The sequence below is a fragment of the Ambystoma mexicanum genome, chromosome 5p, assembly GCF_040938575.1.
Source record: "Ambystoma mexicanum isolate Mex_15411 chromosome 5p, UKY_AmexF1_1, whole genome shotgun sequence".
In the NCBI taxonomy this organism is placed as follows: Eukaryota; Metazoa; Chordata; class Amphibia; order Caudata; family Ambystomatidae; genus Ambystoma; species Ambystoma mexicanum.
In genome coordinates this window covers 534,906,700-534,923,943 of record NC_090930.1, presented here as the reverse complement: position 1 = coordinate 534,923,943, position 17,244 = coordinate 534,906,700, and positions in this window count along the sequence as shown.

Below are 17,244 nucleotides of genomic sequence, written 5' to 3'. Positions count from 1 at the left end.
CAGCATGCTAGGGAACTGAAATTGTTAAAGGGCAGTTTAAGTGCAGCTCCTCCATAATGGGCGGGGTTCTGGTGGGGCAGCCTTCCCTCCTACATTATGGATGAGCTGCCCCTGCTTTTTGTTGTTCCTCCTTTGTAGTACGCTCCAAGTGGTTACCTCTCAGAAGTGTGCTCAACATGCATTTAGAGGTTTTAGTTCTTCATCCTGCCTAGGTCAATAACTGAGTGTAAATAGATTGGGTATTAATAAAACCTGTGATTGCAGTGCTCTTGATTTCTGTATAGAAATGTGATAAAAGTGTTCCTAAATATTTGGAGGAGTAAAATATTTCTGAAGATATCATTCATAGAAGCTTTTATGTGGGCAGAGTGTCTTGTGTCTTTACAATTTACTCTTAGAAGGAAATTAATCCCTTTTAGCTATTTTCTGTATTTATTAGCCAAGTCCAAGAAGCCAAGAGGGGGTTCCCCCTTCAGAAAAGAATTGTGTTTGTTCACAGAAGGAGCAGGATTGAATATTGCAGCTGCTGTGTGCTTAAGGGTACATTCAGAAGCCAGTTTATCTGCAAGCAAAGGCTGCAATTGGTGGATTACTAGTCCCTGATCTGGGAACAGCAGTACAAAGTGAAAGGTAGACTCCTTCCTGTTTAGACACAACATAATGAACACACAATATACTTCAGAAATATTGTTCATATTTATGCTCTGCTCTGTTAAATGCACTCTGCCAAAAAGGGATTTCTCAGCTGAATCCTCTACTCTTTTAATTTGCCTTTTGCTAAAAGTTATCTCTCAATTTTAGTACGTGTAATGGCATTCTTCGAAAAGTGATTTCTCAGTTTTTACCCCTTGCCCTGCTAATTTTATCTCACTTGAATTGGTTAATTGCCAATTAAGATGTGAAATATCTGACCTTTGTAATCACTCTCTGCTTATGTCTGAACATAATGGTTTCGGGGGTTTGAATTGACTTCTGTTTTTTTAAGTTTGTTTTTCGAGAAATGTTTGCTCTTTTATAACCTCTGCTTTGTGCGACTGATTCTGATCACAAAGTTTTTTTCCGTTTTGATTTCACCTTCCGATTGTTCATTTTGGATCTACTCCGAATAAAAGTAGCGACAAAGGGAAAAACAAAGATTTGGAATGAAGGGAAAGTAAAAACAGAAATCGAGGCAGCTTATTAGAAATAAAAAAGAATATAACATCAAAACGAAAGAGATTGATGTAATAAGAGAAGAGAGTGAGGGATAGGAAGTAGAAAGGCAAGCACATTGAGGGGAGAGAAGAGGAAGAAAGCAGTAAAATGAAGTAAAGAGGAAAGAGATGAGGCATGGGGTTCTTTGCCACATGTATGGTAGCATCTTCCTTACCTCACTTTTAGATGTTTTTTGACACATTTTCGACCTTAAATCCTAACATATATATCCCCGTAAAGTGGAACACCATCAAACACACCCTAGAGCGCTCATGCTGAGCAGCTCTCCTATTTCCTCCTGACCTTGTATTCCCTCTCTTAACCAAATGTACAAACCCTCTGCCCTACTATAATATATCATCTGCCTGCCCCTAATCTCCTTATCCTCTCCCACACACTACATCCCATTGAGCATATGGCCCTTTGGGTGTCGTGAATGCAATGGATGGGGATGCAGAGTAACTCTCACACCGAATAATTGAACAAACTCAGGAAGATGGCAAAGGTGCTGTTTTAATTATCTAAAACAGGGAGTTACAACGGACATCAATGGACGTTTGCTGGCGCTCTCAGTTCATTTCTCATAAAACATACTTATATGCAAAAAATTTGTCAGACATGATGTCATACTGATTTGATTTGATTTATCATTTGTATTGCGCATTTCCCTGGGAACCAAGCGGCAAGCCACATCTAGGCACAGATCTTGTCTGGATTGGATGAACCATCGTCATTGGCATAACATTATTCAAATAAATATGTCTTTAGTTGCTATCTGAAGACTGTTAGCGATTCTAATTTTCGAAGTGAAAGTGGAAGATTATTCCACGCATGAGGTCCGGCTACTGAGAACATTCTGTCCTACCAATGGACAGATCTGGAGGTGGGAATCACTAGCTGGTTCAATGCCAAGGATCTCAGAGATCTTCTGGGGATGCACATCTGGATCTTGTCCACTAGATAGGGCGGGCCAAATTATGTACACACTTGAGTATCAAACACAATAGCTTGAACTGTATTCTTTGATGGACCGGAAGCCAATGTAATTTCTTCCTCGATTCTGACACCGGCTTTCTCCACGGAAGTGCGCACACTACCCATACTGCAGCGTTCTGTGCCACCACCAGGCGTTGTAACTGATATTTTGGGCACCCAACCAGGAGGCCATTACAACAGTCCAACCTGGTATTGACCAGCGTGCCGGCTACCTTTGCTCTGTCACTTTCTGAGATGAGGGGCAATAGTGGTTTTAATAATTTCTGCTTGAAGAAGACTGATTTGACAATTTGGTTCACCTGTCGATTATATCTCATATCTGACTGCGAGGTGCATCCCAAATTCTTAACAGAATCTGTGTGCAACTGGGTATTGACAAATATAGGTGGACAGGGGACCATCTGGGCAGTTATGTCGAGATTCTTTTTAGAACCAAAGAAAATAATCTCAGTCTTGTTGGGGTTCAACTGGGTTGTCTATCATCCAACTTCGTACTGTCTCTGCAGATTGTAAAATATTATCCACAGCATCCACAGGTTGTTTCAGGCTCAGGTAAAACTGTGTATCATCTGCGTATGAATGATATTGCAGATTAAACGGTGCTAATATTAACAAAAGAGGGCGACTATAAAGATTGAAAAGGATTGGGGACAATGAGAAACCCTGGGGAACTCTGCAGATTGTAGTCAACATAACTGAAAGAAAGGAGCCTATCTTGACCTGCTGTTTACGATCGCTTAAGAAGGAATCAAACCATTTCAGCACTTCTTCTGAGATGTGTGATAATTCACTTAACCTCGTGATCAAGATTTTTGGGTCGACAGTGTCGAACGCCGCCGACAAGTGCAACATAATTAACATTATGACGTTACCACAATCTGCATTCCACAATACATCGTCCCAGACTTTGATCAGCGCGGTCTCCGTTCCATGTGGCAAATAAGAAGAACCTACGCGGGATTGTGATACATTCAAGGGGAACATCTAAGTATACTTTCTATAAGGGCTGGGATTGTGATTGGCTATCTACTGTCAGGTGCACAACTTATGCCTACCTCTAAAACATGTCATCTTTGACACTATTAGGTACACAGTGTATCATTGGCTCTCCAACTATAAGGCCCTTCATTATACCGCCCTCTATAATTGGTTGGCACGCTTGTTCCTTGTCTGGAACATTCGGTTCAATTAGCAGCACGTAAGCTCAGACCGAGGTGTCAGGAGGTGGACTTGACTTTGCCTCACCACCCAATTAGCCTAACATCTCTCATCATACATGCCTTCTGCTAAGAAGATTGTCTTTGAACTTAAAGTATTCTTGTCTCTGGGAATATATGGAAGTGTGAGCATTCACTATCGTTATTCTAGAACTCCACGCTTAACTCTATTTACATCCTTGGCTCACGTGACAGGAGACCACGATTTGGTCAATTTTGCAGCATTTAAATGTGTTAAATGATTAAAACTTGGCACACTGGGTGTTCTTCCTTTGCACCTTAACAAGGGATGATTCAGCTTCACACGTTCACTGCCTTCAAGAATAGATAACCAGCCTTGGCTGCTTCAGCTTTGATACCAGGCCAGGCAGCCCTGACATTAATTTCTACAATCTCAGTTTATTCTTGCTGCGACAAAATTCTTGTCTTTTCTCTCCATGGGTGCTGGCTTACTAAATTCATGGCATCGATGTCCAGTTTCTATACAATGGCAGCTTTGCCTGTAGTCTATTTGCTACATATACCTTTTAAGATTACTACTTGCTTTACAGCATCTGGACACTTATTGAACTGCTTGCATTTTCTGTAGTGCTTTGTATATGTGCAATCTTCTTTTCTCATATGAAAGTATACTTGATTCTTAACTTCGTCATCAGATTCTGCAAGATCCAAGCATTCTCTTCAACCAGTATTCTCAGGGCATCAGGCTGATCTCTTGTGACGTTACTGGCTTCTCTTTCACTCTTTTTCATATTCCTTCAGGAAGTTCCTCCCTCACATTGTCGTCTCTTCAGGGATACATTTGATAGGGTATTCTCAGAGGATACCTTCTTTTGAATATTCACTGTGCTATGGTCACAACTGTTGGTGTTAAGCATGGCACAATCTCAGGCTTCCATCATATAGGCAGTGGGAGGGATTTACTGTAGAGGCATGAAGGTGCTTCTCTACACCATTGTTTCCACAACTCCCCTAGATCTATCCTATAACACTAGCATCTTCCTCTATCCCCACGTATTCCCTCCTTCATCTTTTTATTAAGTTATCTTTTCTACCCTGTTCCTTCACCATCCACACCACAGTCATTTTTCCGCTACCACCGCTAACCTCTCTATCTGCTTTGCCTACATTGCCAGTGTCATACCCTTATTTCCCACCAAGCTCTAACCTAACTTTTACCACCCATCTAGTTCCCACCCACTTTTGCTCACCTGCCTCACCCCTATCATTTTCCACACCTCTTCCTACTCGTCATACACCAACAACACGATCAGCAAACTATTTTAAATTGAGCATAGCGATCTCTCTATCTTTCCATCACTACCATGTGGTTCATCACCTCCTAATCCTATCCCTTCCTACATCACACTGGACATTGCTAGCACAGCCACAAAAGGTTTTTGGTCCAATCATGGATGAGAAGCAATTGAGTTGGCTACAAAATGCCTGAACAAATATTCAAAAGTGCTGAAATGAAAAGCATACCATAGTACCACCCCCATGCATATAGTATCAGTACCTGAAACTGGCTGAAACTGGCTGTGAATACCGCCTACTGTGCTACCCCTCTTGAATTATCTCTCAACTGTCCTACGTTTCTTCAGGTTACTCTGACAACCCAGCACCTTCTATCTTATTCAGAAGTGCCTTGCTGCCATTTCTATCAATAGCCCTACTTTTCCATTTTCAAGAGACTTCAAAGACTATTTCAAATGTGCTATCTCTACCTTCACCAGAGGACTGATCTTCAACTTGGGTACCGTCCTCTTGCACAAATTGCTCTTTTGTCCGACTCATTTATATGGACCCCTGTTAAGAGCTGGAAACCAGAAATCCCAGCATACAGATTTCTACTTTCCCTATTCTATAGTCAACACAGGCAACAGAATGACCCTCACACTTTGCAATGTCTCCTTTGAGTCAGGATACCAGTGGAAGGGAAAATCTCCTGCATAAAAACATCTGCTGAAGACACCCCCTTGAGACAGCGTGTTGCAACAACTACACAGCACCACTAGCTTCTTCCTGACTTACTGTGAAGGCAGTTCAGGTACATCTAATGGAGTTCATGATAGGAACCCATATCTTGGATGATGCACAGGCAGAGTTCTGCCCGCTGTGAGTTGCTGAAACAGAATGTATTGCCACTTGGGGTTAGCTTGAAGAACCAGGAAGATTCCAACAGAGCATCAGTCGTTAGCCTTCTGGATTCCTATGCTGCCTTCAACCTTCACTAAACAGCTACCACATGTGGTGATTTAAAATCAAGTGCTTGAATGCATCTCTCTGACAGAGACCAGGTAATTTATCTTCATCCTTTTCTCTCCCTTCCATAACATATTACCAAAAGAGTTCACTGTAGCTCAACCCTCTCTTCTCTTATTTCCAAACTCTATTTAAGGTCTCTCTCTCCCCTGATGTACCCTTGGGCTTACCTTCTAAAACTGCGTAGATGAACCACAAGTCATCCTCAGACTTCACTAATAAACGCATTCCAAATCTTGGTCAAAGCCTACTTGAAGTGGGCTAATAGATGACCCTTGGCTATGTGAAAAGTAATGCTGGGAAGACAGAGAGTCTGAACTGTGGCAGTTGGGCAGATTTCCTGTCTCTGCCACTCTGGTCTGACGTGCTGAGTACGCTTCCCAAACCACCCAAAGTGACAAAAACTGAAGATGCCATTCTTTACTCAGATCTCCCACTAACTCTTCAACTTAGCGTTCAAGTCTTCACATCACCTTCTCAGTGTTTTGAAAAACATCTTTCTTTTCATGGGCTTCTCTCCCAGACTCTGGGCTAACATGCCATTCATCTTCTCTGGCCTAGGCTACCTAAACAATGTCTATTTGTGCAGCAGAGATACCTGCTCTGGAAAGTGCAACATTTCAAGAACTCTTAAGCAAGTCTCCGGCTCCATCTGGAACTTTAGGACCACATGTCTGTAGCAACGGAGGTGGTCCAGAGGCTGTCAGTCACCTGTTGCATTTACTTCATCATGCATGTGGCATCCAGTGCCCTCCTGCAAAGCAGACTTCACTGCTGCAGACCGAGGTGTATCTTGCACTTTAAACCCAATCAATGGACATACATCTCAGGCTTCTTAAAATATGACCTAAGTGCAAATTGCAAACCTCTTGAATTAGCATTGCTTCCCAATCGGCAAGTGTGAGGACCATCTCACTTTCAGTAAAACTTACCCTTTCACTCCCTCTGATGTCGTGTGACTAGGCTGATCTGCTTTATTTCTGGAACTCTATTAACCCATCAATAGCTGACCCAACCTTCCAAGAACAAGTACTTGTCAATGAAAAATCCTGCTCTCCAACTATCATCACTATTATCAGCCAACTGAAGAAAATACTCATCTTTGTAGACAATACATAGATTCCAAAATATCCACAAATACACAATTACAGGCAATTGTAAGTAACAGGTTATATATAATGCGCTTAATACCCAGAAGTTTCTAAGCGTGGACCCAGGGATCGAACCTGTGCTGCTCTGCTCGTCTTGCTTCCAAGGCAAGCTTGCTGTCCCTGAGCTATCCCAAGAATTCACAACTTTGCTATTTCCTATATTCAGAGCTAGACTCCCTCCTGTGTGTCTCTCAATGAATGGAGTAAACCTCTCGTCATCATGAACAACGCCCACTAGTGCCACATAGGAAACAATTCTACTTGTCTTCTTACACTAAGCTCCTTCCACCCACAGAACACGTCCAGCTGAATTTATGCAGCATGTTTTTATCAAGTGCCTGATATCTTTCAAATGTATACTGGCACACGAGACACAAAGACAAGAATGCAGCAGTCGATGCACATCTCTTCGACTCCTACACAACACCCAAAATGCTCTGTGAAGGATGCATTCCAGCTATGCATCCATCTATTCAGGCATACTGTCCCTGGCCTAGAACCACCAGAGAAGCTAACGCCACAACAACGCCCCACTAGTAGCAGATGTCCTCTATGGAAGTGTCAATTAACCTAACATGCTGGTTCTGCTTTAGAGGTGCAGGGAGGTGGACTCAAAGGGTTCCCCTGCTCTCTCTTTTCCTCCCACACTCTGGCTGCCCTCCACGGGTCCCTCCCCTCGCCCTCCTGTGAGTAAAAAAACCTTGGTGTCATCTTCGAATCCTCTCTCTGCTTCTCTCCTCACATCACTGACCTCGCCAAGAAGGCCCACTTTCAGCTGTACCTCCTCAGAGACATTCTCCCTTTCCTCACCTTCCCCCAGAAACTCAATGTCGCCAGAGCTCTGGTTCTCCCCAGGCTGGACTACTGCAAAAGCCTCTTCCTTAATCTTCCTAACTCCTCCCTTCTCCTCTTTCAACTAACCCAGAATAGGTGAAGAGGGAAAATGGGATGATCCCTTCCCCTGATTCTCATCCAGACCATGGCCTAGGACGTCACGACCCAAGCACCCACCGCGAGAGGAATTCGACCCACTCACGGCCACCCCAGACGTCGAGGTCCACTGTGGCCATGCCCCACACAACTAAGGAGGCTGCCCATCAATCAAACCACGTGCCGGAGCCTCAGGCAAAGCTGATATTGACCGCATGAACCAACTTGATTAGACAGCAACAACTACTACCGCCATCGTTAGAGATGCCATGACGACATAGCCAGTGGACAAGAACACACGTGCCACCAAGCACATTGTTCATACACACACCAATCCACATGAAGAACATACTCAGTGCTATGATGTAGAGGACCACTTACACACACACACACGCATCATTGTTATTTTTCACATCGGCCAGCTACAACACCGCAGAAACGTAAGACGCCAGAAGAGCTTGTGTACATGCTTGCAGATGCTTCCTCGCCACTAAAACCCTGAAGACATAAGCCCTGCATATGGACTAATGCATATGAATCTCTGTCGCCCCTCGCGTCCCCTATATTATGGATGATGTACCGCCACCCATAAACCAGGCTGTGGTAGGCCGCAAAACCAGAGTGTCCAGAGCGGAGCAGCTCAGACAAGCTGCAAGGTGCTGATCGTGCAGAACAATGCCCCGACAAGAGCCCCCAGCCAAGACCGCAATGTTGCAATCTACATGCCACGCTCCCCGCGCAAGGTTACACCTGCTACTGCTAAACGCTCCCCGAACCGAAATACAAATCAAATGCTCATAGTTCTGCTCCAGCCACGGTCCCGCAACACGTGACCAGGCCAACCTGATACGATGCCAAGCTCCAGGGATCAGAGAAGCGCTGGGGTCTCATGTCTGGGACACAGACTGCAACAATGAAGTAACAAATCGGACACCAATAGCGATGGGAAAGACATGCACACCAGCTAATAGTCAGACCTGTCCATTGTCTGCCACTGACACATAGTCATACTTTGTCGCCAGCATCAGGTACACCGCAAGCTGGGAACAACGATAGTCCCAGGCTTGGGGGCTCGCGAGTGAACCAATCAGAATACGAGGGGCATACCACTGATGCCATTATAGTTTAGCCAATCACTAATCGTCCCGTTGTAACAATTCACTTGTAGCAATTATTAGGGACGGCCTAAGCGTACCATCTGACCCTTTCTCCACCACTAACTATCCTTGCTATATATGTCTATACTAACCGCACCACTCGGAGAGCCAATCCGAGGTAGCGTTAGGTTTGGGGGCTAGTTCTCCCAGGTGACGTACGTAACCGCGTAATACAGCTAGAAAAAGGGCCTGCGAGCCCACCAAGAGTGAGTGGTCTCTTGGATGCCTATGATCTGTGAGCCCGTCCCTGCCTGTTTTGTGTAATAAACAGCTGTAACTCTTTGCTCTTGTGTGTGTCTCATACTCTGTTGGGATGCAGGAGGAGTTGGGGCCTCCCCAACCCCGGAGGTCCGCGGCCGGGCCTGCCGGCCCCCTGGAAAAATACCCCGACATAGGGCTGAAAGACTTATCCTTGGCCTCAAGCGCAGGGGCTGCATCTCTTCAGCCCTAAAATCTCTCCACTGGCTCCCGGTTGCTGCAAGGATCAAGTTCAAGACCCTCTACATTATCCATAAGGCTTTCTGGGGCCTGGGACCACTCGACATCCAACTCTCTCTCCCTAAATACCTCCCTGCAAGAGTCCTTCCATCGTCTAGCTCTAACTCACTGCAGACCAGACCCTTTCCTGAACTGAAAGTGGGGGTAGATCTCTCTCCTCCGCAGGTGCCTCTCTTCCCCTCTCAGACTTGAGCTGGACCTCCTCAACTTCCGTTTCTCTTCTTCCTTCCCTCTCCCCCTCCCCTGCTAATGTCCCTGTCTGCTTCTTGACTGGCTGCCTGGTTTCTCAGAGTCTTCAGGGCACCCGGCGCCCCAATCAAGTCTACCCCTGCACTTGGTCTCTCTGAACCCCCCACCCCTCCTCTTTCTGCACTTGCCTTTCCGGGTCCCTTCCCCTGCGCTTGGCTGGCTGGGCCTGTACCTTTGTAGCCCTTCCCGCCCCTTACCTCGCACTTAGCTTGTGGATCTTGCTTCCCCTGAACTCTCTGCTCCCCTGGCTCTGTCCATCTGGGCTCCCATGACATTTGTTTTTCTCACGGCCCTTACGCCCTGACTAGCACTCCCCCTCTCCCCTCTTCCATTATAAATACCCAATAAATAAACATTCGTAGGGTAAAATCGCCAGTGGCCTCGCCCATAAATGTGCAAAGCGCATGCCCTTGGTGTGGATCACCTTCTTGCATGCAGCATGAATGGAACTTGCTAATTATGTTATAGTTGAAAGGCCCTGAGAGAGTTTATAAATTAATTCTGTCACTTTACCTCCAGCAAATAACTAATGTGCAGCGATTTTTGAAATGATTGTCCACCTTTGTCAAGATGGTGTTTGCATTTTTCTTTAATAACAGCCCACAAAAAAAAGCTACTTTGCCCTCAGCTAATACAATATCCATTGATTAATTTTTGATTTGTTTATTATCATTATTTAACAAGTATAAAACATTCAAATACATTTTTGGGGGAAATAATATAGCATGTAACAATTTTCAAGTTTCCCACTCCACCAATGTGGTAACATATCACGGGTTGTTTCAAAATGATTTGCACATTAATATGGTTGAAGTTAAGGCAGTAAGTAATTTTTGAGTTCTTCCCTTGAGTCGAGCCGTTCTTTTCACATGTAATTATTCTCTAAGTGTATTAAATAATGCTGCGGTTCCCACAGCTGTACACACATCCATAAATCATTAATGAGGCAGTTAACTGAAATACAGCCATAAAAGATTTGCACTACCCTGCAGAACCTTTTTGCCTTAATTGACTTCCAGTTATTTACAATTATTTTTTCCGTATGGAATAATGATTGCAAGTCTCTGCGTTTTTTGTTTTTTTTTGCAGTTTTAATTTTACTTGAATTTGATATTGAATGCTCGGAAGTTTACATGGGGAGGTCCCATTCATCAATATCGTTTATTGGCAACCGTCAAGCTCCTAGGAGTCTTCATTTAAACTAGACCTGCAAAGGTCAGTATACTGTTATTATGCCAGATGTTTCCAGATAAGGGAAGTACGTTCCTATCAGACGAAGATGTCACCGCCATTTTCCGGATGTTGAGAAACGCCATAGGCTGTAGTAAGATAAGAGATGCCCCAGTGCAACTAACACTTGTGGTTTGCCCTGCTTAGGAGGCACTTTGGTTTTGCCTTTTGGTATATATCAAATGCATGTGCGTAATTACTGAGGGTGCCCATTTAAAGTGGGATGTGACCCCCGTGCAAATGAGGAGTGGCTCTGTATCAGTGCATTTGTTTCTATTACCAAATCAAGTAAACACGTGAAGAGGCCCTGGTGTCGCACATTTAAAGCCTGCGTCTGAGAGATTGCAAACATTCAGTACACACCAACGGGGTAGATATTCTGTGGGAGTGGGCTTGGAGGGACGCTTCTACCCTCATGCGGGTTTGCATTCAGACGAACCCATGGGGGTCCCTGCCCTCTAGAATGAAAGTGTCAGTGCTACCAGAACCTTACTGGCAATAGTCCATGGGCACAATGCTCCCCGATCTTTGAGGGCATTATCTGTCTTCACGCATGTGCGTGGGCCTTTAAGCCATCTTGAGGAATTAGGGCACAGTTCAGAAGACACACACAGAGTGAATCCTTCACCCGCCATTCTGTGAGATGAGTCTGGGTTGGGTGCACATGTCATCAGCATTTTATTGTTTGTTAATAGAGCACGATAGCCCTGGCTTGTGTTGCCCGGAATGGGCCCGGTAAATCGGAAGGAGGACGCACAGACAGAGAGGTAGGATACAACCTTCTTTATTCAACAAACTGTATTAACTGGCGCCAACCGCACCTCTTCCCAAACTCCCCCCAAACTATGTCACTAGTCCCGCCCCTCAGTGGGCAGGGCTACTCCTTAAAGGTGCAGCAGTCTGCAACACCACCCCCGGACAAATGTTCAAACGTCGAGCTAGCATTCTTCGACCAGTCGTACTGGTCTCTTGATCACCCGCTGTGGCCTCTCGTGCCGGGGCCCTGCTTCTTCTCCAGTTGCTGTGTCTTCATTAGGTTCCGTTCTGCCAACAGTTTCCCCAGGTGGGATCCACAGGTCATCCCGTGGTTCCCGCGGCACCGGGCTGCAGGTTCGCACAGGAGATTCGCTCTCTTCTCTTTTGAGGTAGTGCTTGAATTGTGAACAATTCCTCGTAACGGCCTTGTCTTGGTCCTGGACAGTCACCATTGTTCCCTTTACGGCCGTGAGTCTCATGGGGCTAGGAGCGAACCGTGGGTCCGTCTTTCTGATCATGGGCTGCTGCACTAGGACCTCATCTCCGATCTGAAAGTCTTTTGGCGTTGCTTTGCGCCTTGCGTCAGTGTCCGTTTGGCCTTTTCTTTCACTTCTGTGTCCCGGTGAGCCACTTCAGCGTCGATGTCCTCTAGGGCCGATGAGCTTCGTAAGATGCGGGTGTGCACGTCATACCAGACCATGAGCTCTGCAGGGGTTTTGTTTCGTGGTCTTGTGGGGGGTGTTTCGATAGTCTCTGAGGAGCCGGCACAGCGCTTGGTGTAGGTTGACTGCTTCAATGTGGGCTCTATGGATCATCTTCTTTATTGACGCCATAAACCGTTCTGCCATTCCGTTCACCTGTGGGTATCGAGGTGTTATTTTCATATGTTTGAACCTAGGTGTCTTGCCAGCACTGAAAACTCTTATCTGTTGAAGGGTGGTCTGTTGTCAGATTTGATCACTCTGGGAATGCCCCATTTACTGAGTACCTCGTCTAGTACGGCAGCCACCTGGGGAAAGGCTGTGATGGCTAGCTTCTTGATGATGGGGAATTGTGAATACTCATCAATCAGGAGGAGGAAGTAATCTCCTGATTCCATGGGTCCGTAAAACTCTATGGCCACCCTTTCCCAGGGGCAATCTGGTATTTGTGTATGTTGCAAAGGAGCGGGAGGTTCAGCTGGCGGCGTGCACTGGCAGGCGTGACAGTTCTTTATCCATTCATCCACTGCTGAGTCCAGGAATGGGAATCAGATGTTGCATCGTAGTTGCTTTTTCGTTTTCTCAGCACCTCGGTGTCCCTCGTGTGCAGTGCGGACAACATCTGCTTTCAGGGCAGCTGGGATGACGATGCGGCAGTCCCTGAGCAGTATGTTGTGGTCTTTCACAGCCAGCTCATTGTGTACTCTGGCTAGTCTTTCAATTTCCTCTTTACACACCGATTGAAAGTATCCTTCTCTTCCGCAGTTCATACACCTTTGTCATAATGCTGGGCAGGACCCTGAGTGCGGAAATGCCATGCCGGAGCAGTAACATTGTCTATGTTGTTGTGGTACTTGTAGGGTTTGTGGCCTGTATGGGTATGTTCCTTTGTCGCCTTGGCGGGGAGGCTGAATGGTTGCTATGAGTTCAGTCGTATCTTGTTTTGGGACCCCGGCACATGTCATGGACGCGGCTTTGTGAGGGGCTTCTTGAGCAGTTGCTTCTTGAGCATTGGTGACAGGCAGCCTTCGATGATCCTCAGGCGTATTGTTTCATCTAAGGAAAATGCGTCAAATTGCCAGTGGGCGCCCTTTACCCTTAAGCGGGTTATATATTCATCTACAGTCTCTTGTGGTTTCTGAGAGCACTGGTTGAAAAGATACCTCTCATAGTCGCGATTGGGTTCAATTATGAGTAGTTTGTCAAGGGCTTTGATTAGGGCTGCAAAGTCATTTGTTCAGCTGCTGGAATGGTTTTAACAATAGTCTTTATCTCCCCCGCACCAGGTTGAGGAAAATGTCCGTTATGTGGGGAGAGTCGCCGTCTCCTGATCCCCTAACAAAATGGTGGAAATCTTCCATCCACTCAGTCCATCGTGGGCCTTTTGTGGCTTGAGGAGTTATGGTGAATGGTATGGACGTGGCCACGTGGGCTGGCTGGGGTGATGGTGGATTGCTGGGGTTGCTCATTTTGGTGACAAGATGTGCCTGTTATGGGTGCAGGCGTTGAGGCCCCCTTTTTAGTTGGTTGTGTCACCTCTGGGCTGATGGCAAATGCTGGTCCAGCACACCCAGAGGGTTTGGACCCGTAGACTGGGTGAAATGGTGATGCAGTGTCCCAGTGTTTGGGGGCTTCCTGGTCGAGTGGATTCTCTTTTTGGGAGACACAACGTGGGGTGGCAGCGCTTAAAGGGTGCTGGAGTGCCCTGTCTAGATTTCACCTTGGCTTACCCAGGGAAAATACCCATGCGCGGCGTGAGGAGCTGCCAACTGCACTGCGTGTGCTCACCGGTCTGTGTGTGGCGGCCCCATGTTGCTGTCGGAGGCGTCGGGCCTCGTGGAGCCTGGGGGGTAGGGCACCTCTCCCTCGGTCAGCGTGTCGCTGTGGGTCCAGGCGGGGTCTCGTGAGGAGGTGTTGGAGACAGCTGAAGGCGGGCGCAGGAAGGCGCAGAGGACTGGATGCCGCTTGTCGGACTGCCAGCGGTGACAGAGGACCAGCGCAGTGTACAGGAGCTAGAGGCAGCAGAGCGCATTTGCAGAAGGAGAGCGGAGAGCAGGAGGACGCTTGGCGGAGTGCCAGCGATGACGCAGGACCGGCTCGGCGGGATCACAGGCCTCACAGGGGATTGGATGCGCAGTGGACTGCCGGCAAGCAGGACTCCGGGTGCAGGAACGGTCCTCATCACCAGTGTTGCCCGGAATGGGCCCGGTAAGTCGGAAGGAGGATGCACAACCAGAGAGGTAGGATACAACCTTCTTAATTCAACAAACTGTATTAACTGGCACCAACCGCGCCTCTTCCCAAACTCCCCCCAAACTACGTCACTAGTCCCGCCCCTTAGTGGGCGGGGCTACTCCTTAAAGGTGCAGCGGTATGCAACAGCTTGGCATGACAGAAAACATGTGGATAGGAAGACGAATTTACTGTTGCCAGGTGCACTGTTTGCTGACCCCTAGGTTACTTTTTGGGCAGAGCAAGGAATATGGAAAAGCGACCAGGTGAGATGACGGCGACTAGCAGATCACATAGGAGCACTGGGTGGCCCTTTTATATTGGGAATGCGTGGATAGGTTTTTGTGATATTGTAAACATTGCAGCATAACAAAATGTAGGTGTTCCACAAGAAACAGTGGGAACATGGGGGAGGTGAGCCCAGCAACCCCCAAAACATTACCCACACATTGTCATGGGTCACTGATTCGAAAGTTCAGTGGCTCACAAATATTCACTTGTTTTTGTAAGAGGGGGGCATAAACAATCCATGCCCCCCACAAAAGCACCACTTTTTCTCGCACTGCTCCCCGTGACTCCTCCCTCACCATGGCCGCATGAAGATACACATTCTTTTTGCAAGAGCATGAAATAGAAACCATTTTTAACATGACACACTGCAAGCCCCCAGTAGGCTACTGGGGTATTTTAAAGTACCCTGTGAAAGATAGCATATGTCTCCACACCCTGAAAGGTTGAAAGTTTGCTGCACATCAAGTTGCCCTAATCTTGCGTGGATGCAGTTATCTATGAACTAGTTCACCTGGCATTAGTTAAAGTAATTTGAATCATGAGACAGAGGGACTTGGAATATTTGGAAATTAGGTTTTTCGTGATTCATTTAACAATGATATCAGGATCATGTGTTTATTTATTTGTCAGAGATTTATAATGCACCACTTGTAATGGAATCTGCTTCAGAAATCCATTAATAGGGAGATGGTGTCATGGGAAATGGAGAGATAGATAATGGTACCCATTGTCTTGTTCATAGCATTGAGAATGTTTACCACTATCTATCTCTCCTTATCCCAGGACACCAAACCCCACTATTAAATGATTTCTGAAGCAGATTCCATTACAAATGGTGCAATATAAATCACTGACAAATAAATAGCAGAGAAGACACATACGTTGCCAACATGAAACAGAAAACAAATGCAGAGTCAGGCAAATAGTGTTCGGGGAGTTGAAAGAGGGAGAACAGCACTAGGAGCTGGTGGTGGCCATGCCTTAATCAAAGATATTCTGTCTGGTTTTCTTACACTTGCAGCCGGTCGGTAGAAACCATAGGGCCCATACTCTTGGTGCCCAAGGTGCAAATCTGTTTGATTTGCTTGGTGTTTCTACTCAATTGGTGCTGGTTCATTTCATCAAATGCGTTTTACTCCGTTTACTCTGTCGAGTGTAATAAGTATGGTCCACACAATGCTCTTCAGTATTTCATTGGTGATTTATTGAGGTTTCATTTGTGAACGGAACAACGAGCTACTCAGCTTGCATCATTTAAGATACGCCTAACCAGAGACGATTATCTATTACACGCTATGGAACAACCATGATGCCTCCAGCCCACACATAAAAACGCCTCAACGCATATTACCAAGCCAGCCTTGATAAAGACCTGTTTTAGGGTCGAAACACATGTCGGCACGATCTTCTAAGCAAAAGAAACCTCAATAAATCACCAATGAAATACTGAAGAGCATTGTGTATGACCATACTTATTACACTCAAAAGAGTAAACAGAGTAAAACACATATGATTAAATGCACCAGTGTTCAGGGAGTTCCTCAGTCAGTCAGTGACTCCTCCAATCTGAATTCATAGGCCTGATGAGGAGGGCGTACAAGTGCAATAGTAATGAAAACAAATGATTGCCCCTCTCAGGCAAGTTATACATGTAGGTGTAGAGATCGAGGCTTATTTTAGCTTCAAGAGAAAGCTGTTGAGTGGAACAACAAAACATTTGCAAATGATGAAACCTGAGCCACACTGGATTGGGTGCTACAGCTTCTGGAGTTTCTTTCCCTTGTAGACTATGTTGGGGGCAGATTGCTCTTAATCTATGCTTGAAGTAACAATGTGTGCTTTCAGTTTCTGCTCCCTGCTTCTTAGCTAATGCTAATAAGGCAGCATAAGAGAACAGGAGGGAGAGCTGGTTGGATCCAACGCAATGGAGTTATGTGTAGCCTCCCCAAACACCTGCGTGGTTGTTAAGTGGGTAACACACTGGGGTTTCAGGAACACAACACGCTAGCCGCAAGTTGAGGCTAGCTCCTGTAAGGCAAGACCTCCAGACAACCAGACAGTAAAAAATAATCCTCTAAGTAAAAAGGTTTGGTGCACTTCTTTGCAAGGAAAATAAGATTTATTTTAATACGAAAAGGAAAAAAGGTGAGAAGAGGTCCTGTAGAACCGAACTGCAACAGAGCTCTCTGTTAGTTCAAAGCAAGTACAGGGTTTTTAAGGAAAAAAACTGTTACTCATGACGTGGACAATATACAGTGTTAGTCCCCCACCCTCATTGGCTACCAACAATATACATACTATCAGTCCCCTATAGTCCCTTGACTGATTGGCCACATCCTAATTTACCCCTGCCCTCTAACACGTAGTCCCCCTATTT